Genomic DNA, 26,076 nt, shown 5'->3' on the forward strand with positions numbered 1-26,076 from the left:
GGTAGAATATAAAAAATAAATAAAAAACAAACAAACAAAAAAAAAACCCCACAAAACTTCATGTTTTGTACATCTCTGCTAGAACTCCCTAAAGAACAAGCTCCTTCTCTATTTTCTTTTTCCCACATAACTTGTGTGGTCATGTTACTGTTCAGTATAAAATACAAGCTGATTTTTTCTTCTAAATCACTTTCTTTTGAAGATTAGCCACTCTCCCTCTATTTCCACAGCATCCTTGAGGAAGTTGATCATATCAAACTGTGATGAGTCACCACAGTGACTCCAAATGAGGAGAAACTAAGTTCCCAGCAGTGATGTTGGATACTCAATAGTCTCCAAAGGGATAAGAAGTAAGCCTGGTGAAATCTTTGTTTTGTACCTGCCTCCAGTCTGCTTGTGAAGGAGTGTTAATAAAAAATGAGAGTGATGTTCCCATCACACATTTTTGGATTACTGTGCAGCAACATCAATTGGAAACCTAATGAAATAGAGACCACCTACGGAGGAGGGAGATTGTGCTCCTCTGTCTGCCTGCATCCAATTTACCAAGCAACTGTGTGGAACAAGCTGCCTGTTTGTTGTGCCCTTGTCCGATTGATCATACATTTAACATTGATAATTGGCAAAGCCAATTGCCACTATCTTTCTCCAGTAGAAGTGCTATGGTGCTTCACCGTTGTGCAGTGCTGCTGGGGACAATTCATTTCTTCCAGGGCGATCTTATTCCTCCAGTGGTTACCTCATCCCATCATGGCGGGCTGTTGAAATTAGAACATGCCATCCTAGTAAAACTAATTGGTCATTTCTCTATTTACTTCTTCCCATCTATTAAAGGACAATGCTATGCTGTTGTCAGGTAGAACTTCTCTTAATCAAGGAAATAACAATAAGAAACTGAGTAGGTGAGCTCCCACTAAGCGTATAGGGACATACATAAAGAGAAGAGCTGATGTTCCAAATGGTAGCATCCTGTTCTTCGTTTTTGCACCTGTTCAAACTGGCATCCGGTATTAGGCTGTGACTAGTCAAACATTACTACCTTCTGTCAAGCGTGCTGGGAGAAACAAAAGAAAAAGGATATGGTATAAAATATTAGTTAGTCCTGTGTGTTATTTTGTTACTACATTTTCCTTGTCAGGCTCCCTACCTGTGTTTATCATCAACATCAGTTTTGTTTCCATTTTCCTCCCTCTTAATTTGAGTCCTAGGAGCCATCTGGCATGCAGTCTAATTCCCATGCTCTGGTTCTCCATACGTCAGTCGGCCGACTGTCAGGTTACGGGATTAAGTCTAAGGTTTTCTTAATTCATTGTGAGGTTCTTCATGGATTTGATCTATTATTTCTTTCTGAGCTTGTCCAGTTGTAGATTCCTGTGTGTGATTTATGGCTAGCAGGTGTTAGTTTGCTAGAGTTTTCCAAATATTGGCTTCACAAAGCAAGGGAGGCTTTGGGAGACACTAGGACTCAAAATCATATTGCTATGCAAGTGGAGGCGGATGGCTTCCCTGCTGAAACTCAATGCTGCAGAACTATTAAGCTGTAAAGACGGATGCTGCAGAGCTTAGAAGGGAGAGAAGCTCAAGGTCCATCTCCAGCTCACCAGATGCACCTCTGCGTTCAGTGACACTCAAGGCACTCATTTAACAAACGGGAGAAGGAGGAGCTTACAACACAGGTCCCTTCCTATAGATTACCATAAACTTAAAACACAGATCGCTTCCTATGGATTACCATAAACATGAGTGTTTTTTTCCTCAAATGCCCCAATTTCAAGTCAAACGTATTCCTTTGTATGACTTTTGTTTTCATGGTGTAAAGTTTAAGTGCCTAATCAAAATGTAGGCCTTCTTGGGGAGAGGAGGAGGAAAGGCCTGAGAGTGCCTACTGTACTTTAAGATGTGTCATAAAACATTGCAATTTACACACAACATTGGACAATACATAGATAAAGTTCATTTAATGATGAAATTCCACAGAAATATTTCACAACTATTACAAACATACTGTTTCTTAAGTTATATACATTTTAATACACTTCCCAGCTTGGAAATGCTGATTTTCATATACGCTCTGCAGGCCATTCATCATATTATTATGTGAAAGACATGTCAGTGCCTATATACTCTATAAATGCTGTGGCCTGGCACTGGTCACCATTTTTCAGCCTCTGGAGCAATACCACTTTGTACTATAAATTGTTGGAATAATTTTAAAAATGTATAATATGTTCATCAATTTTCATATTTGAGTTTGAACTACAAAACATTGCAATTAGCTACAATGCCTCACCAACCAGTTAGCAAGAGGAAGTGTTTAAGAGGTTCCTGGTGTGAAATGCAAAAATAAACAAGTGTGTGTACCTTTCACTGTTTGATGAGCACACAATTCAACACGTGTTGTGTCACGCGCCCATGCTTCCCGCCGGTAGGAACAGGCGTGCAACAAACAAACAGATTCTTCTGCAGATAACCTTTATTGTACAGCACTTTAAGCAGGGGACTTCTTGAGCAGGAAACTTCTCTCTGAGCCGGGGACTCCCTACCGGGTTCTACTGTCTAGGCGACCTCTCACGCGCAGTCCCCCACGTGCGATCTTTCTGTCCAGTCTCTGTCCACGCGGGATCTCCCGCAATCTCTTTTACCGAGTCTCTCTCCACGTGGTATCTCTCCGCCATCCCTCCACGTGGGGTCTCCCGCAATCTCTCCACTATCTTCCTCCCTACGTGGGGGAGAAATGCACTGCTATATATGCCTACGAGACTCGTGTCGCTACCTGATTGGTGCGCCCTCCAGTAACTCAATAGTATGCCCCGAGAGTGAGCTATGATGTATGTGGCGCATACGCATTAAGTCTCTTGGCTGGGCAGCAGCTCTGTTTGCTGAGTTCTCGGCGGGAAGCCGGCGCCATGTTTGGGTGTGGCACAAACGGCTCCCTGCAGTGTTGTGGAGTTTTTGGCACTAGGTAAAAGTTTAAATGTTGGCTTTTCATAGTCTTTAACCTTGAATTATTAGGATAATTTTAAATACTTTTAATAAAATGTTTGTAGGGTTCATATGTGATGATGTCATCTTCTAACACCATGTGTCAGGTGAAGGTACTTTAGGTACATAAAAATGAATAGAAATAATAGACTGTAGATTGTCATTAGGGAAATGCTATTGTCAGACAGCTATGCATTTCAGTACATGCAGAGGCAAGCAGATAGATCTCTATGAGTTCAAGGCTAGCCTGCCTGCCCGACATAAGAAAAACCATGTAACATTTTATGTTTGCATCAAATATGAACTGAGGAGTGGAAGCTGAAGCCAGGGCTTTTCAGATAAAACGTACTAAAGGCATTCTAATTCCAGATTTCTTGACATAGTTTGTATCCATTTTTTACTTTGTTTTGGGGGGGATGTACGGCATATGCAAACAGTGATGGGCAGGAAGGAAGAAGCTATTTGCCCTATCATTCTCCAACGTATTCCTCTGAAATAGGTCTCTCGCTGAACCCTAGGGGTGCTCTTGTCCCTGCACACTCCTCTCCTCCAGAACCCCAGAGGTAAAAACGTCCGTGGTCCTGCACAGCCTTGCTATGAATATGCTGGATATGTGAATTCAGGGCTGTCTGCTTGAACACCAAACATTCGCACACACTGAGCCAACTTCCAAGTAAGCTTTTCTTTATTTCTTCTGGAATTTTTTCCATAACAACTTTTCCACAATTTCCTACCTTGTACTGTTATTGTCATTCTTTGTCCCCTTACAGTGTCATTGTTGGGCTTCTCACAGTCAGTCTTAGTAGAACAATTAAGTATGTAGCATTGATAATTGCACTAACTCAAGAAGATTGTCTATGCAAACAAAATTCAGAATCTGTTTGAAGAGGTTGGCCATCCCACTGGAAACTGTAATTAATGGGTGCATGGTTCTCCTTATGTTTGCTAGGGAGATGAGACATGGGTATCCATAGTGGATTGCATTGGGAAACACTTCCCCCTCTGTAACAAAGCCTAGCTCCTCAGGGAGGGGCTTTCCCTGTGGGATCCACACCACCTTCCTTTTAAATGCTATTAAGTGTGAAATTAGTGTTGTCCTGTGAAGTGCATAGGATTAATTGCTAGTAATTGAACACAGTTTGGGGGCTAATTATATAAAAATTGATATTAAAAGAATACTACCAAATTGAGTTTTACAGTTCACATTTAGCTTTCAAATTACAAGAATTGAGATTAAGTGGTAAGAAACCAAAATAAAGTCCATTCAAAGCTGCTTCAAGAAATGAAGGTTTACTAGTTCTTTGAAAGACAAATTAGTCAAATGCTGTCAGGTGGCAGAGCAGTAAAAGATCTGAAAAGAACTACAGAGTTAGAAGTGGAATGTTCCAAGGTTGGCCATGTTTGGAGGAAGTGACTGGCTTTCCTTGTGTGTCGACTAGTTAAGTTACAGCAAACTAAGAAACAGTGGTAGTTACTAGCTGAGCACACAGCCTGGGGACACTCAAGGAAGACAACATAGGCTCATCAATAGGGATGTTACTCCTGGAGACCTACTTGATCAAAAGCCTCTTATGGAAAGGGAATGTCGCACAAATCTGTGCATGCATGGGAAGGGAACAAAGCCAGGGTTCATGTAAATGTCGACAAAACAAATGAATGACCTTTGAACTTTTAAGGTCCTTGAGGAAACACTTCCTGCCCACAGGCTGGCATGAGCTTCTCTGTTATGGAACTCAACTCACTGGCTCTGATTTGATCTGAAAAGAATGGGTTCTCTTTAGAATTCTCAACATTTGCATAAGCCACCTCAGCAATGTGACATCTATCCAGCCAAGCAAGGACAAGGCCATTCCCACCCTGACTTTTCTGTTGGCATTGCTAAAGGCTATTTGCTAAACTATTCAGTGTACATACCTGCCTCTCTGCCTGCTACTCACTCTTTTGACCCAATTCTCACTGGACCCCTTATCTCTGCCTTTGTCTTAGATTACCTGGCACTAAACACTCTTCTTTTCTGCAGCCTTGGCATCTACCAGGGCTTTTGGCACTTTTAGTTTCTTCTCACCAAATAATTTTCATGGTTTTCAGCCGATGATTTCTCTCTTCCTGAGAATCCTGTGGACTGGTTCTATAGCCAGTTTTGGCCTATCCTCTTCATACAGGAATTGGTATAAAGGGCTAAGCACCAGAACTAAAAATGGAGAAATAGATTAAGGGGGAAAAATTAAAGAACCAAAAAGACATTTATGGAATCACAATTATGCTAATATATTTATTTTAATACTGTTTCTCCATATTAGAAAATCAAAACAAAATCAATGGCTTAGAATTCCAAAATCTTGAGAAATCTTAACCCACATCAAAGACTTAGAATTCCAAAATCTTGAGAAATCTTAACCCACCTCAAAGACTATAATTTTTCTCAACCTCCCTTGAAATAATATGTTAATGAAAGTATTTTTAGAATTCTGGAACCAAAACAATAATATCAGTTTATACAACTTTAAACATATAGTTCAGAATTAATTAAAATTCTAGGGTGTGGGTAGAAAATTACACAGGTAGATGAATGACAATGATATTTCTAACATAGACCTCTATACTATATACTTGGTTAATGTTTTAAAAGGTTTCTTGGCCTGTGCCTGGAGCTGACCTGTGCTGAACCCAGGCCCTGCTGGGAGAGAGCTGGTCTTCTAGAAGTGATGACACACCTGAGAAAACAGGTAATACCACCACTTCTACTCAATGAGTCCTGCCCAGAGCCCTCAGGACACAGGGATAGAGGAGCAGTCTGGGACAGGATCCTTCTGGTTTTTATCTGTGCCCTGTGCTGACCCTGTGCCACAGCTATCTCCATCAAGATGCTGCTGCGAGCATCACCAACAGAATACAAGAAATGGAAGATAGACTCTCAAGGGCAGAAGATACCATAGAAAACATTGACACAAGAGTCAAAGAAAAATGTAAAAAGCTCTTAACCCAAAACATGCAGGAAATCCAGGACACAATGAGAAGATCAAATAGCGAAAATAGGTAAAGAACAGAGCAAAGATTCCCAACTTAAAGGACCAGTAAATAGTTTCAACAAAATTATAGAAGAAAATGTCCCTAACCTAAGAAAGATGTGCCCATAAACATATAAGAAGCCTACAGAACTCCAAATAGATTGGACCAGAAAAGAAATAATAGTCAAATAATAGGCAAAACAGCAAATGCACCAAACAAAAAAAGAATATTAAAAGCAATAGGGGAAAAGGTTAAATAATATACAAAGGGAGACCTATCAGAATCACATCAAATTTCTCAATAGCAACTATGAAAGCTAGAAGATCCTGGGGAAATGTCATATAGATCATAAGAGAACACAAATGCTAGCTCAGGCTACTATATCCAGAAAAACTCTCAGTTAACATAGATGGAAAAACTAAGATATTCTAAATTTGCACATTATCTTTCCAGAAAACCAGCCCTACAAAAGATAATAGATTGAAAACTCCAATATAAAGAGAAAAACCACACCCTGGAAAAGGCAAGAAAGTAATCTTCTTTCAACTATCGCAGAAGAAGACTACTACACAAACGTAATTCCACCTCTAACAAAAAAACAAAAACAAAAACAAAAAACAAACAAACAAAAAAAAAACCCAGGAAACAACAATCACTGTTCCCTAATATGTCTCATCATCAATGAACTCAATTTCCCAGTAAAAAGTCATAGACTAACAGTCTTAATACATAGAGAGGACCCAATATTTTGCTGCATACATAAAGCATACACACCTCCGTGACAAAGACAGATACTACCTCAGAGTAATAGTCTTGAAAACAATTTTCCAAGCAGATGGGCTGAAGCAACAAGCTGGAGTAGCCATTTTGATATTGAAATAAAAAATGACTTTCAACTAAAAGTTATCAAAAGAGATAAGAAAAGACACATCATGTGTGTCAAAGAAAAAATTTACTAAGATGAAAGCTCAATTCTGAATATCTATGCTCCAAATGCAAGAGCACCTATATTCGTAAAAGAAACCTTACTAAAGATCAAAGCATACATTAAACCACACATAGTGTGGCAGACTTCAACGCCCCACTCACATCAGTAGGCAGATCATGGAAACAGAAGCTAAACAGAGACAAAGTGAAACTAACAGAAGTTTTGAACCAAATGAATTTAACAGATATCTATAGAATATTTAATACTAAAACCAAAGAATATACCTTCACCTCATGTTACCTTTTCCAAATTAACTATATACATAGTCATAAAACAGACCTCAACAGATACTAGAAGATCAAAATACTCCTGTGCATCCTATCAGATCACCACAGACTAAGGTTGGTCTTCAATAACAATATTAACAATACAAACAAGAGAAAGCACATATGCACATGGGAGCCGAACCCACCAGAGAAATCCTATACTTAATAAACAACGTCAGCAAAGTGGTTGAATATGACCTTAACTCAAACAAATCAGTAGCCTTCCTGTACTTAGAGGACAAACAGGCTAAGAAAGAAATGAGGGAAATGATACCCTTCACAATAGTCACAAATAATATAAAATACCTTGATGTGACTCTGAACAAGGAAGTGAAAGATCTGTATGACAAGAACTTTAAGTCTTTGAAGAAAGAAATTGAAGAAGATTTCAGAAAATGGAAACATTTCCCATGTTCATGGATTGACAGGATTAATATAGTAAAAATGGCCATGTTGCCAAAGACAGTCTACAAATTCAATGCAATCTCTATCAAAATTCCAACTCAGTTCTTCATAGGGTTAGAAAGAGCAATATGCAAATTAATTTGGAATAACAAAAAACCCAGGATATCAAAAATTATTCTCAATAAAAAAAAAAAAAAACTTCTGGGAAATCACCATTTCTGACTTCAAGCTATATTAAAGAGCAATATCTGTTAAAAACTATTGTATTGACACAGAGACAGGCAGGTAGATCAATGGAATAGAATTGAAGACCCAGAAATGTATCCATACACTTATGTTCACTTGATCTTTGACAAAGGGAAAAAACATCTAGTGGTAAAAAGAACATTTTCAAAAATTGGTGCTGGTTCAACTGGAGGTTAGCATGTAGAATGGAAATCAATTCATTCTTATCACATTGTACAAAGCAAAGTCCAAGTGGATCAAGGACCTCCACATAAAACCAACTACACTGAAACTAATAGAAGAGAAAGGGAGGAAGAGTCTTGAACACATAATCACAGGTGAAAATTTCCTGAACAGAACATCAACGGGTTATGCTCTAAGAACAAGAATCAACAAATGGAACCTCAGAAAACTACAAAGCTTCTGTAAGACAAAAGACATTGCCAATAGGACAAAACAGCAACCAAAAAATTAGAAAAAGATTCTTACCAAATAAAGATCCGCCAGAGTGATAATATTCAATATATACACAGAACTCAAGAAGTTCGACCCAAGAGAAGCAAAAACCTACTAAGAAGTGGCATACAGAGTTAGACAAAGAATTTTCAACTGAATAATATCAAATGGTTGAGAAGCACCTAAAGAAATGCTCAATATACTTAGTCATCAGGGAAATGCAAATCAAAATAACCCTAAGATTCCACCTCACATCAGTCAGAATGGCTAAGATGAAAAACTTAGCTGACAGCAGATGCTGGTGAGGATGTAGAGGAGCACTCCTTCATTGTTGGTAGGACTGCAATCTGGAAATCAGTCTGGAAGTTCCTCAAAAATTGGACATAGTACTACCTGAGGACCCAGTTATACCACTCCTGGGCATATACCCAAAAGATATTCCAAAATATAACAAGGACACATGTTCCTACTAGCCTTGTTTGTAATAGCCAGAAGCTGAAAAGAACCCAGATGTCCTTCAGCAGAAAAATGAAAACAAAATTGTGATACATTTATACAATGGAGCACTATTCAGCTATTAAAAACAATGACATTATGAAATTATTATGTAAATGAATGGAAGTAGAAAATATCATCCTGAGTGAGTTAACTCAATCACAAAGGAGGACACGTGGTATGCACTCACAGATTATTAGATATTAACCCAAAAACTCGAATTACCCAAGACCACATGAAGCATAAAAATGTAGAAGACCAAAGAGGGGATGCTTCAGTCCTTCTTAAAAAGGGGAACAAAATATCTATAGGCAGAAGTACAGAGATAAAATTTGAAGCAGAGATGGAAGGAAGGGTCATCCAAAGACTGTGGGGATCCATCCCATATACTATCACCAAACCTGGACAATAATGTGGATTCCAAAAAAGCATGCTGACAGGTCCTTGACATAGCTGTCTCCTAAGAGGCTCTGCCAGAGCTTGAGAAATAAAGATTTGGATGTTTTTAACCAACCACTGGACTGATAATGGGGTCCCCAATGGAGGAGTTAGAAGAAGGACTGAAGGATCTGAAGGGGTTCGCAACCCCACAGGAGGAACAACAATATCAATCAATCAGATACTCCAGAGGACCCAGAGACTAAACCACCTACCAAAGAATACACATGGAGGGACCCATGGCTCCAGCAACATATGTACTAGGCAGCAAGGAGAGGAGAGGTTCTTGACCCTGTTAAAGCTCAATATGCCAGTGTAGGGAAATCAGAGGGAGTGGGTGGGTGGATGAACACACACCAGAAGGAAAACCAAGAAAGAAGATAATATTTAAAATGTAAGTTAAAATTATCTAATAAAAAAAAGAAATCATCTATTGTCATCAGGGAAATGCAATCAAAACAACTCTGAGATTCCACCACACACCAGTCAGAAGGGCTAAGATCAAAAACTCAGGTGACAGCATATGCTGGTTAGAATGTGGAGAAAAAGGAATACTCCTCCATTGTTGGTGGGATTGCAAGCTGGTACAAGCACTCTGAAAATCAGTCTGGCAGTTCCTCAGGAAATTGGACATAGTATTACCTGAGGACCCAGCTATACCATTCCTGGGCATATGCTCAGAAAGATGCTCCAACATTCAACAAGAACATATCCTCCACTATGTTCATAGCAACCTTATTAATAATAGCCAGAGCTGGAAAGAACCCAGATGTCCTTCAACAGAGAAATGAATATAGCAAATGTGGTACATTTATACAATGGAATACTATTCAACTATTATAAACAATGAGTTCATGAAATTCTTAAGCAAATGGAGGTATCTAGAAAATATTATCTTGCGTGAAGTAACCTAATCACAAAATTGCACCCATGGTATGTACTCACTGATATGTGGATATTAGTACAAAAGCTCTGAATACCCACGATACAATTCACAGACCACATGAACCTCAAAAAGGATGACCAAAGTACAAATGCTTCAGTCCTTCTTAGAAGGAGGAACAAAAACATTCTCAAGAGAGAATATGAAGACAAAGCTTGGAGCAGAGAGTAAAGAAACTGCCCTACCTGGGGGTCCAGCAATATTCAGCCACCAAACCCAGACAATGTTGCTGATGCCCAGAAGTGCATGCTGAGCCTGATATAGCTGTCTCCTGAGAGGCTTTGCCAGAGCATAACAAATACAGAGGTGGATGTCTTGCAGCTAACCACAGAACTAAGAACAGGGTCTTTAATGGAGGAGTTAGAGAAAGAATTGAAGGAGTTGAAGGGGCTTGCAACCCCTTAAGAACAACAATACCCACCAACCATAGCTCCCAGCAATCAAACCAGTATTCAAACTATACACATGGATGAACCCATGGTTTCAGCTGTACATGTAGCAGAGGATGGTCTTGTTGAGTATCAATGGGAGGAGAAGCACTTGGTCATGCCAAGGCTTGATACTGTAATGTAAGGTAATGTCAGGGCAGGGAGGTGGGATGGGATAGGTGGGTGGTTGAACACCCTCACAGAAGCAGGGGAGAGGTTATGGGATAGGGAATATGGAGAGGAATCCAGGAAAGGGAATAACATTTGAAATGTAAATAAAATATATCCAATAAAATCAGTAAAAAAGAAGTTTCTCAATCCAATGGGGATAAAAAAACTAATTATTTTTTAATATACTTTTTGAGTAAGTGACGTATCAGATTCATTTTATTATTCATTATAAAGTTTATGCCAGACAATATATTTACTGTCTGTAAACTAAATTTATCCAAAACATGTGAGCAGGGATGTAAGAAAGATGGCGAGAGAGAGAGAGAAAGAGAGAGAGAGAGAGAGAGAGAGAGAGAGAGGGAGGGAGGGAGGGAGGGAGGGAGGGAGGGAGGGAGGGAGGGAGAGGGAGAGGGAGAGGGATGGAGTTCATTGTCCCAACACACCAAGAAGACCTTCTCATTTTTCTAAGATAATTTGCATATGTTCTTGTTTAGGAAAAGAAGTTTACCAAAAAGTATTTTTTTCAGAAATTTCTATATACCAATCATAATATTTGATGAATGATATATTTATTATTGAAAAAGTTCTATACAATACAAATAAACCCTTAATAGGCCAATTGTAAATATCAGATAATTGAATTTTCTAAAGTCTCTAAATAAAATAGAACAAAAATATAGGAAAGATCAGAGATGTGTATATAAACTTTAAACTATATTTAATCAAAATAAGTCAAAGTAAAAGGCAGTGTCTATATTACACAATTTTTAGTGTATTGATTATTTTAGAAATATTTTATATAAATAAATTTAAAATATAATGTATATTTATTTGGACAGTATTATCCTAAGGGAAAACCCTAGGACAATATCAAAACAATAATGAGAAATTTCAACTACTGTTTGCAAAAGAGAAGGTGGATGGAAGAAGGCTATAGACAAGTGATCAAAGCAAAGAGGTGGTTAGTGCCTTTCATAAGGGTGGTCTGTGTGGTTCCCCTGATGAGCTCCAGAGACAAGCTGGATTCTGAGTCACTAGGAACTGGGAGCAGAGGCTGAGAAGAAAGTGTGTCACAGATATGCTAAGGACTGGGGTGCCACCTATGTCTCTTCAAGCCAGATCAGGAATTCCTCCTTTCATGCCTATCAAATAGAAAGAACCCCCAGAAGGCATGCCATTATAATCCAAGATAAAAAATAAGGTTGGAGTTTTTGTTTCAAAACGAAAAAACAAATAAATGAGCCGTTTGTCTGGCAAGAATTCTGAAGTAGGAGAGGCTGGCTTTGTAGCCTTTGGGCCTCCCTGCAAGATGGCAAGCTCCTAGCTAACTTACAGGACAGGGATAAACTCTGCTTGTACACACATGTTCTTCTATGTATATAAAAATACACTTGACATTGAATGAACGATGTACTAGGAAATAGAATGATCCAGGAGTACAAGCATTAAATGACCTACAAAAAAAAAAAGGCTGAACTCCTGCTGAAGAAAATAAAGTAAGACAAAATAAATACTCCTCCATAAATATTCAGAAAACCTTGCATCTTTAACATACATAAGATGTTATAAAGAGTAGGAATGTCAGCTGGAGAACTAAAATAATTCATCTAATTTTTTTAATTGGGCAACTTTATTTTAAAAAACAAAGATAAATGTACAGATTTTAAAAGCATTTTTGCATAAAAGTGTATGAATAAATTTTTGTCAGTACTTGATTTTTCTAAAAGTTTGATAACATGTCTTAAAATGTTTCTAGTTACAATGAGCATAAAGTACATGTAAAACAAGATGTAACCTGGAAATAGTCAAAGTTTTCATGGTGTATAAAGATTAAGCATAATGATTTTTCATTTTTTTTTTTTTTTTTTTTGGCCCTTATTTTTCTTGAACTTCAAATAGTCTGTAAGTTGTTTCTGGGGTGTTCAGAGCTTTCTGGGGTTAGTATCCAATTATCAGTGAATGCATATTATGTCTGTTCTTTTGTGACTAGGTTACCTCACTCAGGATGATATTCTCTAGACACATCCATTTTCTTAAGAATTTCATAAAGTTACTGTTTCTGATAGCTGAGCAGTACTCCACTGTGTAAATATACCACAATTTTTGTACCTATCTACTGAAGGACATCTGGGTTCTTTCCAGCTTCTGGCTATTATAAATAGGGCTGCTATGAACATTTTGGTGCATGTGTCTTTGTTCTATGTTGGAGTGTCTCTGGGGTATATGCCCAGAAGTGGAATAACTGGGTCTTCAGGTAGTACTATGTCCAATTTTCTGAGGAATCGCCAGACTGATTTCCAGAGTGGTTGTACAAGTTTCCAACCCCACCAACAGTGGAGAAGTGTTTCTCTTTCTCCACATCCTCGCCAGCATCTGCTGTCACCTGAATTTTTGATCTTAACCATTCTGAGTGGTCTGAGGTAGAATCTCACGGTTGTTTTTGATTTGCATTTCCCTGATGACTAAGGATGTTGAGCACTTCCTTAGATGCTTCTCAGACATTCTATATTCCTGAATTGAGAACGTTTTGTTTAGCTCTGTACCCCATTTTTTAATAGGATTGTTTGATTCTCTAGTGTCTAACTTCTTGAGTTCTTTGTATACCTTGGGTATTAGGCCTTATCAGATGTGGAGCTGGTAAAGACCTTTTGCCAATCTGTTGGCTGCCATTTTGTTTTCTTGACAGTGTCCTTAACTTTACAGAAACTTTGCAATCTCATTAAGTCCCATTTGTCTTTCCAAGACTTTTAACATGAAGGGGTGTTGAATTTTTTCAAATGCTTTCTCAGCATCTAGTGAGATGACCATGTGGTTTTTTTTTTTTTTTTTTTTTGTTCAGTTTGTTTATATGGTGGATTACATTGATGGATTTCTGTATATTAAATCATCCCTGCATCCCAGGGATAAAGCCTACTTGATCATGGTGAATCATCATTTTGATATGTTCTTGGATTCAGTTTACAAGGATTTTGTTGAGTATTTTTGCATCAATGTTCATAAGTGAGATTGATCTGAAGTTTTCTTTTTGTGTAGGGTCTTTGTGTGGTTTAGGAATGAGGGTTATTATGGCCTCAAAAAATGAGTTAGGTAGTTTTCCATCTGACTCTATTTTTGTGGAATAGTTTGGAGAGTATTGGTAATAGGTCATCAATAAATGTCTGATAGAATTCTGCACTAAACCCATCTGGACCTGGGTGTTTTTTGGTTGGGAGGCTTTTGATGACTGTGTCTATTTTTTAGGTGTTGTGGGATTATTTAGATGGCTTACCTGGTCCTGGTTTAACTTTAGTATCTGGTATCTGTCTAGGAATTCATCCATTTCCTCCAGATTTTCCAGCTTTGTTGAGTATAGGCTTTTGTAGTAGGGTCTGAAGGTTTCTTGAATTTCCTCAGTTTCAGTTGTTATGTCTCCACTTTCCTTTCTGATTTTGTTAATTTGGATACTCTCTCTTTGCCCTCTAGTTAGTCTGGCTAAGGGTTTATCAATCTTGTATATTTTCTCAAAGAACCAGCTCTTGGTTTTGTTGATTCTTTGAATGGTTCTTTTTGTTTCTATTTGGACAATTTCTGCTCTGTATTTGATTATTTCTTGCTGTCTACTCCTCTTGGGTGTATCTGCTTCCTTTTGTTCTAGAGCTTTCAAGTGTGCTGTCAAGTTGCTAGTGTATGCTTTCTCCAGTTTCTTTTTGGAAGCACTCTGAGCTATCAGTTTTCCTCTCGGTGCTGCTTTCATTGCATCCCATAGGTTTGGGTACGTTGTGTCTTTATTTTCATTAAATTCTAGAAAATCCTTTATTTCTTCTTTGACCATGGTATAGTTTAATAGAGCATTTTTTAGTTTCCATGTGTATAAGGGTTTATTGTTGTCTTTGTTGTTATTCAAGACCAGCCTTAGACCATGGTGATCTGATAGGATGCATAGGAGTATTTCAATCTTTTTAGATTTATTGAGGCTTGTTCTGCAACCGATTATATGGTCAGTTTTTGAGAAGGTGCCATGAGGTGCTGAGAAGAAGGTGTATTCTTTTGTTTTAGGATGGAATGTTCTGTTGATGTCTATTAATTCCAATTGATTCATAACCTCTGCTAGTTTCACTGCTTCCTTGTTCAGTTTCTGTTTCGATGATCTGTCCATTGATGAGAGTGGGATGTTGAGGTCTCCCAGTATTATTGTGTGGTGTCCAAAGTATTTTTTGAGCTTCAGTAGGGTTTCTTTTATAAATGTGGGTGCTCTTTTATTTGGAGCATATATCTTAAGGATTGAGAGTTTCTCCTGACAAATTTTCTCTGTAATGAGTAAAATGTGTCCTTTCTAATCTTTTTTTGATAACTTTTGGTTGAAAATCTACTTTGTTCAATATTAGAATGGCTACTCCAGCTTGCTTCTTGGGACCTGTTGCTTGGAAGGTTTTCCCAACCTTTTACTCTGAGATACTGTCTGTCTTTGTCTCTGAGATGAGTTTCCTGTGTGCAGCAAAAGGGTGGATTCTGTTTATGTATCCAGTCTGATAGCCTATGTCTTTTTATTGGGGAATTGAGTCCATTTATGTTAACAGATATTAAGGAATAGTGGTTGATATTTCCTGCTATTTTTGCTTTTAGAGGTAGAATTGTGCCTGTGTGTTTTTCTTCTTTTGTTTTTCTTGCTTAGGTATTTTCTTCTTTTTACTAGGATATAGTTTCCCTCCTTGTATTGGGTTTTCCACCTATAAAACATTGTAGTGCTGGGTTTGTGGTCAGATATTGTGTAAATTTAGTTTTGTCTTGGAATTTCTTGGTCTCTCCATCTATGGTGATTGAGAGTTTGGCTGAGTATAGCAGCTTGGGCTGACACTTGTGTTCTCTTAGAGTCTGCATGTTGTCTGTCCAGGATCTTCTAGCTTTCATAGTCTCTGTTGAGAAATCGAGTGTGATTCTTATTGGTCTGCCTTTATATGTTACATGACCTTTTCCCATTACTGTGTTTAGTACTCTTTCTTTGCTTTGGGCACTTGGCATTTTGACTATTATGTGTCGGGAGGAATTTCTCTTCTGGTCTACTCTATTCGGAGATCTGTAGGCTTCTTTTATGCTCATGGTCATCTCATTCTTAAGGATAGGGAAATTTTCTTCTACGATTTTGTTGAAGATATTTACTGTGCCTCTTAGTTGATATTCTTTGCCCTCTTCTATTCCTATCATCCTTAGGTTTGGTCTTCTCATTGTGTCCTGGATCTCCTGTCCATTTTGGGTTAGGAGCTTTTTGACTTTTGCATCTTCTCTGACTTTTTTGTCTATGTTTACCATGTTGTTTGGCCCCTGAGATTCTCTCTTCTGTCTCCTTTAGTCTTTTGGAGATGCTTGCATCTGTGACTACTGATTTCGTTTTTAGGTTTTCTACCTCCAGGATTATCTGTTTTAGTGTTCTCTTTATTGTTTTCATTTCCATTTTAAATTCTTTCTTAAATTCCTTCATCTCTTTGGTTCTGTTTTCCTCTAGTTCTTTGATTTCTTTGAGTGTTTTTCTTGTTTCCTCTTTAAAACTTTTATTTCTTTATGCTTTTCCTCCTGTTCTTGTTTAAGGATCTCCATCATCATCTTGACTTATGATTTGGGGTCTGAGTCATCTTTTTTTTGGAGTGTTTGACATTCTGCTGTTTGCTGTGATCGAAGATCTGGGTTCTGGTGTTGCCAGGTTATCTTTGTTTCCGTTGGGTAAGTTCTTTTGCTTTCCTCTTGCCATCTTGTTGTCTGTGATTATATGTGGTCTTGTTGTCAGTGATTGGTTCCCATCTCTCCTGTGTACCTTGCCTGTGTCCCTGGATCTCAGCTGTTCCTGGTGGCAGATGTCCTGAGTGTTTGGCCTGCACGCAGAGGCCCTCAGGGTGGAAACCGAGTCCCTATGGCAGAGTTCCTGCTCCCCTGAAACAATGGGGGGGGTGCTCTCTGCCGAGACCTCTCTGTGCCCCAGCTATGTGCATCACAGTCTCACCAGTCCTGTGTCATTGGAAGTCCCTGTTCCCAGTGGCCTAATTCATCTAATTTAAATGAGATCGCTAAGTAACTACTGGGCCCCAGCAAGATAGCTTTGTGGGTAGAGTTACTTGCTTCACAGACTTCACAATCTGAGTCTGAGCCCTATAATACGAGTAAATGCAGAAGAGAAAAGCTTAGTCCTCTGACATACAAGTGCATGCTGTGGCGCATAGTTGCCCTACAGACATATTATATGTGCACAGACAAGTGTGCATCCATACAATAAAAAGACTACAGGTAATAAACAAATGTCCCAGTTGTTTGTGTATGAGCATCTAGTTTGCTATGTATACTTCTAAAATATCCACCAAGAAACACATATAGCATAATTGCTTGCCCACTTCCCTGGAAAATTATACTCTCAGAGGTGAATTGCTTTGACTTCTGGCATTTTCAGTTACTGGTTGATAAAATTTAGAAAAGGATATTGTTTAGAATGAGTTTTAAAAGATGCATAAGAACCAAATAGTATATTCTCAAGAGTTTTACTAGTATTTTGAACTCAGAAATAGCATAAAAAAAGAAGCCCATGATAAAAATCAAAGAAAGATCCTGGAACAGGGTAAATAGTTCAGGGTTTCTAAAGTTTCAGCCATGAAGCTGGATAATTTGGAGGTGAGGATGGGGAGGTGGATAGGAAGAGCCAGGCCCCTCATATACCAATGGAAAGTTCTTCCTTCAGGTGATAATGTGTCAAAGAGTGTTTAAACAAGGAAGTGACTTACTGTGCTTAGATACACCACCATCACTACATCCACAGAAGAGAAAGGTGTGAAATACAAGGGTGGGTAGAGATGGATTTTATTAAGGACGTTAAACAAATATAGATATTTTAAGACATCTAAAGAGATATTTCAGGTAGGTCATTAAATACATAATAGGAAGAGGATACTTACTGAATTTATTTGAGTAAGCAACACTCAAAAGCATGAAAAATTATAAAATTGCCAGATATTTATTCAGAGTATAAAAAGTAAAAAGATATTAGTGAGTGTAAATAAACTTTTTATGGCTTCCCTATGGAATAGGCAAATGATGTTTAGAAAAATAGTTCAGTGCCAACAAACGAAATAGAGAGTTTCTAGAAACTATTAAAGGTGTCAACTGTGTAAAAGTAACATATATTCTCTAGTAGTTGTCATCTTGGAAGATTACTGCCTCTGTCTACTAACCTAGGGCTAGCCCCAAAAGCTTCTAGCCTCCATACAATTTAATCTAGGCCTAGAATATTTTAGCCTCTGAAATGTAACTGCTAAATAAAGTCACCTTTTATAGCTCTTACTGAACTATGGCTGGCTGGTTTAACATAGCAGTTCTGGCTTAAACTCTTTTCCAAGCTGACTGATACAAACTGGTTTCTCTCAGCTTCTGACTGGATTACTTTGCTTGGCCTATATATATAACTCTATCAGTATGTTATAATCTTCTGGCTCCTCATTGTCTGACTCATTCTGTTTTTACCTGTGTCTAGCTTGTTCTTTCTTCAACCTGTCTCTGTAAAATTCTCCTGATACAACTGTCCCTGAATTCCATGAACTCAACTCTACTGATTTACTGCCCCTCAACTTACTGGCTTTAGCAAACACACTGAACAGTACTCACTAGAACTCAGAGATCTACATGCCTCTGTCTACTGACTGCTAGGATTAAAGGTGCATACCACCATACCTGACCTAAGCTTTTCTTTACCTGACACTTGCTCTCTACCAGGATGACCTTGAAATAAGAGATTTGCTTGCCTCTGTCTTCTGGGATTAAAGGCATGTCTATATTTCAGCTGGATCATAGAGACCTAGGTCTTTCACTCTGATGTCTTGCCAGAGCAGTCATATTCTGAATTAAGATTCTTTTGTATAACTAAGCCCTCCAGAATGGACTACAAGAAGTTTAATTACTGGAAGAGCGAGTTGCATCTGATTAAACCAAGTTAGCATGAAGGAGAGGTGCAGAAGCTGAGGAGAGAAAGTGTAGGGAAGTTCTGATGCTAAGGTCCTATTCTTTATTGGTTTCTTGATCTATCAGTAGAGATGCCACAGTCCAATTTCTGGGTGCAAGGATAGGTATGACTTCTAGGACCCAACAGGCAAGCTTGCAGATGCAGGGGAGAAGGCAGTTTCTCACCATGCTTCAGAGGGACATGCTTTAGCCATGTGAGATCTCAGATGCAGAGGCCACAAGCCACTTCTACAAGTGGGAGGTTGGGGATATTAAGCTGGGACTGAATTGAGCAACTGAAATTGAGTGTAGATTTAGGGTGCTGAGCTGGAAGTTCTGCAAAGAGCTCACTAGCTGAGATAGATTAATAGTTGCTCAAAAATTAAGCCAATAAGGCAAGTTGAAAATGAACAACTAGGTGTGTGTGTTTTTCATTTGTGGATTTTATATTCGCTGGGCAGGGACTGGTAGCATGGACAGGTCCTGAGCTTAGACAGGGTAGCAAAAGATACATGCAACTGAAAAGCTCAGGTGTGAGTGGGCAGGAATGCTGCATATGTAATGCTTAGTCACCAGAGAGTGTCACTATTTGAAAGGATTAGGCGGTGTGACCTTGTTGGAAGAAATGTATCACTGGGAGTGGGCTTTGAAATTTCAAAATTCCATGCCAGGTCTCTTCCATCTCTCCTCCCTCTCTGTCTCTCTCTGTCTCTCTCTGTCTCTCTGTCTTTCTCTCTCTCTGTTGCTTTCTCTCTCTGTCTCTCTGAAGATCAGGATGTAGCTCCTAGCTTTTTCTTTAGCACCGTGTCAGCATGCATACCTGCCATGCTCCCTGTCATAATAATGAACTAAGTCTATGAAACTTTAAGCAAACTTCCAATTAAATGCTTTCCCTTACAAGAGTTGTCTTGGTCATGGGGTCTTTTCCCAGCAATAGAACAACAACCAAGACGTAAGAAAATCAAGTTAAAATAAAACATGTAGATAGCAATAGGAAATGCAACCTTAGAACAGATAGCTAGTGCTGAAATCTCAAGCACAGGAATAGGTCTTCAGCAGGAGGAAAAAGATCCATTCTTAAAAAAGTTCCAGGCTTTACTACCTTGCACATGGTGTCATGGCAACGGAGAAAACAGCAGAGGTACTTCTTGAGTTTTTTTCCTTCCTACTTCACTGAAGCAGGCCATACTAGTGCTTTGATTTTTCTAGTACAGAAGATCCTTTGACTCTTATTCAAGGAGGGCCCTGCATGCTGGGAGGAAACAGTAAAGACATGGACACACAGTAAAGCATCTGAACTAACAGGTCTTGCTATGTGGTTGATTTGACAGTGAGAGCAGGTACAAGATAAGGCAAGGCCTGTGATAGGGCAGTGAAATAGGTGGGGACAGAGTTTTGGAAAGGCAAGAGAGAGAAGAGAACGGGGGAAGCTAAGATGGAGGAGGAAGAAGATGATCAATCTCCATGAGGCTTTAAATAATCACAGGTAGCTATGAATATTTTAATATGGATGGATTATTATAGGACAGTTTGACTTATCTAGGTAGGCAGATTATATCATATCAATTGGCTCTGAGTTTATTGTGTAGACATTTTGTGGAATAGGAATTTATTGATATAAATCTGATTGAAAATTACAAGTTTCCGGAGTTTTTATTTTGTCAGGCTAGTGGGAATTGTGACTGTAACCCCATGGGGGCAGTTTCTGGGAATATAAGTGGAGTTCAAGGCAGAGCCAGCCAGGAGAGGGCGGCTCCGGCATGTGGCTAGCAATAGGGTCAGAGAGACCGCCAGGAACAGAGAATACCTGGGGGTATTGTGGTGTGGTGTCCTGAAACAGTTCACCCCATCTTTATTATTTATTATTACATTGCTAAATTCCCCTCCATTTCCTGTCATTAGACCACACCCACTTCTGTGTAGTCAAATCTCCAAATGACTTCCACTCTTCACTAAATCTAAGCTGAAACATACAGTTTCTTCCTTTGGTCTTGCTATTTTAAAAGGCTTATATTTAGATCCGGAGGGAAGGGTAGTGGAATGTATGCCATGTGTGTATGAGTGCCCTCAGAGACTACAAGAGAAAATGAGATCCCCTGGATCTACCTGATGTGAGTACTGCACACTGATCTCAGGTCCTCTAGAGGAGCGGAATGTTTCTCGTCTTCCTTGTTGAAGGCTCCTGTTCATGGCACTTGTACTAAATAAATTTATATGCTTCCCTTTTCTTTGTCTCCTTATAAGGTATAAACTTTATGAAAACTAAAAATTCATATTAATTTTTCTTTCATACTTCTTTGTGATTTTTTTTCTCTTTAATTCAGGGAGTCAATACAGTCCAACTTCCTGCATTTGGGGAAATCTCAGGGGCCAACATACCCAGAGTACAATGGATGAGCCTCTCCCTGGGAAAACTGCCTTCATGTTCATGGTGGCCCCCCTGCCAGGTAAGTATTAATGCTTTGTGATTTAAGAAAAGCAAGCATGAATGGGAGGAATGGCAGTGAGTAGATGAGAAAGAAGCTAAGGACTCTGAAGCAGGAGACACGCTTATTTGGTAATAAAGTGAGAGAAGATACAAGATGGTGAAGAAGTCAGAGGGGATACAGATGTTAGGGTTCAGTTAAGGTTATATGGTACATATAACCAGAGGTGGGCTTTCGGGCATGTCAGGGAGAGATTGTCTTCATTAGCTGGAGTGAGCTGGGATGACCCAGCCAGTACAGGTGAAACCATTCTCGGCTGTTTGAATTTTAAAATGAAGACAATGATCTTAGCACACTCCTCCTCCTGGCTGAGGATACATGTGGCCAGCTGCCTCAGGCTTCTGCTGGTGGGAATTTCCACCTTTTGGACTGGAACCCAGGCTGTGAGATAAAAGAAACCTTTCTCCTTTAAGTTTTATTTCCAGGATATTATATCATAGCAACATTTAAAGAATTACCTAAGACAGCTTCTGTTAATTATATATGTGGGAAAACTTTATTTTAATAACTATCAAAAGATTAAGACTTTTTATAAAGTGAAATCTTTAATTTTCACCTATAACACTCTTTTGATATGTCTGAACTATGCTCTCTGCCTTACTACCAAGACCCCAAATATAAAGAAAGGATCTCCAGGAAATCTGTTTTATATTCATGCACATCAGATTTTCCAGATAAAGAATTTTGTAGAGGAGTAGGAAAGCAGAAGGAGACTAAGACATTGGGGAAAAACAAAATTAGAGGACCTTTGAGGATGAAAACTGCAGAAATTAAAATATGGCAATTGTCACAAGAAAGTTAGTTGGCCTTTAAGGCATATGAGTGGATATAAGAAAATTACCATAATTAAATAAGAAGCACATCCAAACAATGAACATTTCATTGGCATTATTCTGGAAATGAAGTGTCTGAACCGATAGGATGAATTCTTCACACAGGTAAATGCAGAGGGTCAGGTCAGGCAGGAGATAGCAACAAATCGTGAGTAAACACACACACACTGAGAGATCAGTTAAAGAAAGCATGAAATCAAATGTCAAAGCACCTTGACGAGATTTTAGCCAAACCAAATGATCCTGATACTGACAAAAACAAGAACAAAACGGAGAGCTTTCACCCTGAGGGGAGACAAGCTTGCCTGTCACTTGGCATGCTCCCCACTCCAGCTTTGGTGCTCACTGTTTCAAACTAATAAAGCCCTCCATGTGACTGTGCCATTAATAAGGTCTTCGAGATGTTTTCCCTCAACGTTTTCCCGTTTTGATTTTCTATGATTTAATTGCGAACATCTTTCTGAGAGGCTGGTTTTACTGTGGTAGTATCACATCTGCCTTTTCAGCATTCTGCTGCTAATCACAGTGGGCGATAAACCAGCTTCCCAGGACTTACTTATTCTGCTCTCTCGTGGACCCACACGCTTCCCACTTTTAGTGCCCCTGAGTCATCATCTTATATTTGCTCATCAACATTTTAAGTGCCCCTCTTTAAAAAATGTAATTTGATAGTTAATTTTCTAAACTTATTATTGTTTTATTTCTTTACAAAGTAATAACATTTCATATCCGTCGGAGGGTATCACCCTGCACCCAACTCCTTGTTCCTACTAAGGAAACTTTGCATTCTCTATTTTACCTTACAGAGTGATTTTTGCTAATTTTTTTTTCCTACAGATTTGGTTAAATTAAATTAAACTCTTCTGAGGATTCATGAACATCACTATGAGCTCCTTTTTGCCACATTCTTCCACAGAATTCTTCTAGTGGTTATATTAAAATTGGTAGCAGGAAACTGAAGTTCCAGGAGAAAATTTAAATATATAGTTAGAAAATTAAGCACATAGAACACTTGTTTTCATATAAATTTATTTCCAGTAAAGAATGATTCTACTCATTTACTTATTTATATCATATTTTACTTATTTTATTTATGTTAGCATTCAAAGAATTTTCTAAGTGAAATGAGATTGAGATTTGCCAGACCCTAAGTAACATGAACAGAACCAAATGAGTACCATTGGTTGATGAAGAGCAAATGCTGTCCTGTCACTTTCTCCTGTTCAAGGGGGAACAGCTCTTGTTTATGATGAAATATCCACGGAGGCGGAGGGTGCCTAGCAGCATTGGCCACGCCAAGGTCATCTCCACGAGTAAGGTGTGGAGCTCTCAGCACCAGCTCAGAAGCTCAGCTGTGCTGGCTCTGATCCTCTTTTCTTCACCCAAACCCTGTATGTGGCTTGGGGTAAATTATTGGTCCTTTATCTATTCTATATCAAACATAGAAATAGTTTTTCATTTATGCAGTTCTTTGGATAAATACCTCATTTAAAGTGTTTAGGACAATGAATGCCACATAGTATGAGTTTGGTCATTACTGACAGATATTATTGCTTCCTGTTGGTCTTGCTGTCAACAAAATTGTTTTACTTCCCACTTCCATGACACACGAGGAGAATAAAGAATAAAGGGCCAGCTCACAGCCTCTGAGGATTCGGTCCATCGTTACTTGGTCCCACTCCTTCCGAGCCCTGGTGAAGCCACGTACTGTGGTTGAAAGCAAAGGTGCTCTCAGCTCACTGGTTGGATGGCAGAGAAATGAGAAGAGGTTGTGTAGTAGATATTCCCTCCTTGAGAAAACATCTTAGCCATGAGGCCTCTACTCAGAATGTTTCTAAGACCCTCAAATAGCACCACCTTCAAGCATCAAGACTTTAAGATACAGGCTCCGAGGAATCTCCCAGAACATCTGTTCCTCTTATCATTTCTTTTAAATATACAACTAGCTCTTCTGTAGACGTAACTCACTAGTTTATTATCTTACTCAGTAAGGATTTTCTGGCACTTTCTGTATTCCAGACACAGAACTAGACTTAAGAGGGTATGGGAGTCAGATGGCTGCAGTCTGGATTACCCAACTAGACAAGCAGTGCAGGTGGGTCTTAGACTAGTGAACAAAGGAGCCACAAAGGTTGAGGGCCAGGAAAGGCACCTTAGGGAGCACAGCATGTGGCACCAATGATAATCAGGCTATTACTGAATATCACTGAGGAATACCCTGCCTCCTCCACCATCTAAAGATGCCTCCAAAGATTCACTAGTTGGGTTTATTTGATCCCAATGAAAGGTGGAACCTCAAGATTCTGTGTACATAGAGTATTTTAGATTGTCTTGATGCAAAAGTCAGATAACAGTGCACTTCTTAGACAAAATGGAGAACAGTGAAAGGTAACACTGGCACTGAATCTCAGTTCAGCTCAAGTACTTCCATACTCTAGGCAACTTGGCTCTCCACTTCAACACAGCAACTGAAGAGCTTGTGGGTGTGATGTGTTTCAAAGAGAGATTCTCCCTGAAAGGGCGATTGATTACTCCTTATTGTGACCTCAGATGCAGAAAAAATCTTATGCTGGAGACAACCAGGGACCCTTATTTGATGACTAGCCAGTAAGGTAATTTTTATAGTATTCCTTGTTCACATTGCCTGAGGACTCCAGTGTGAATGATCATCATATTCTTGGGGACCGTCAAAAATTGATCCTTTCTGCTGTTGCATTTACTTTTCTGCATTATTTTTTACCCTCTAAGCTCCTTCTAATTCCTTTTCTGATGCCTTTGAAAGACCTCCGAAGGGAGACCCTCGGTCAAATCTCAGGAGAGGTGTGCACCCAGCGAGGCACCAAGACCAGACTTGCTGCAATCGTATGAGGAAGTTTATTGAAAGTGAAAGAGTGAGATCTCAGGCCAGCATGCTGGGGTCGAGATTCATACACCACGCAGGGGTAGAGGAGTTCGACCCCGGCCTGAACTTGTAACAGGCTTATAAAGGCAAAAATCACAAAGGAGGGGGAGGACAGGCGGAATGAGGAAATTCAGAAGGGGAAGAATCATACATTTTTTTTTTATCAGTACACCCCCAGGCACACCTAGGGCGTTGGAACATTCCACAGAGGTCATCCGGACCTTCTGTGGTATTTTGGGAACTCAAATCTCAAGAAAGTGGGATTTCCTGGGTGGGATTTCCTGGGAGCGATTTCCTGCAGAAGAAATCCCTAGGGCAAGGAATCAGTGTTCTTTGACAACCTTTTACTCTTCACCTTCTTTCTCCTGTGTGCCCCCACCTCCTGCTTTCCTGTATCTGGAAATGCCTGAAGCTCATCCTTATGAAAACCATGCAGAAGTGGTGAAAAGATGCTCCCCCTGAGGAAGCACCTGTCTTCTACGTGAGGAAAGACTTAAGGAAATAGAAAATTTGGAGCTTTAGACACAAGATCACTGACGGTGCACAGCCAAGTTTTCTTGCTGTCTCGAAAATCACGCCATCCTGCGTGGTTATGATTGACAGGTGCCGTGACCTTCAGGGAGTTCTCTTCCCATCCACCATCAATCTGGGTGTTGTTTTACTTTAAGAGAATGGTTCCTGGGCAGAGCTCAAAAGCTGTGCTGGGGCGGAGGTAAGAAGGAGCAATATGAAATTGTCCACAATAGTTTTAAAAGGCAATTGTTACTCTTTATCCATGGCAGAATAATAACAATAATTGTCACCACTTAAATAGTGCCTTTCATTCTCTGACCCCAAGACACTTCAACAGGGAGGCTACACATTATTTAAGTGAATTTCTTTGGGGAGACAGGGCAAAGTGAGAGACACATAATACATGGTTAGCTATGCTAATTTTGTTTTCTTTAACAAATGCAAAATAAATAGCCTACTAAAAAGCCAGATAATATCTTGAAGATAAACCCTCTCTAAAGTAGGTTATTCTAAACAGATGTGCCTTGTTCAATGTCAATGTAATTTTAAAAAAATTTTATTCATATACATGCAAAAGCCAAACTCA

Source organism: Micromys minutus (assembly GCF_963924665.1).
Source record: "Micromys minutus genome assembly, chromosome: 1".
Taxonomy (NCBI): domain Eukaryota; kingdom Metazoa; phylum Chordata; class Mammalia; order Rodentia; family Muridae; genus Micromys; species Micromys minutus.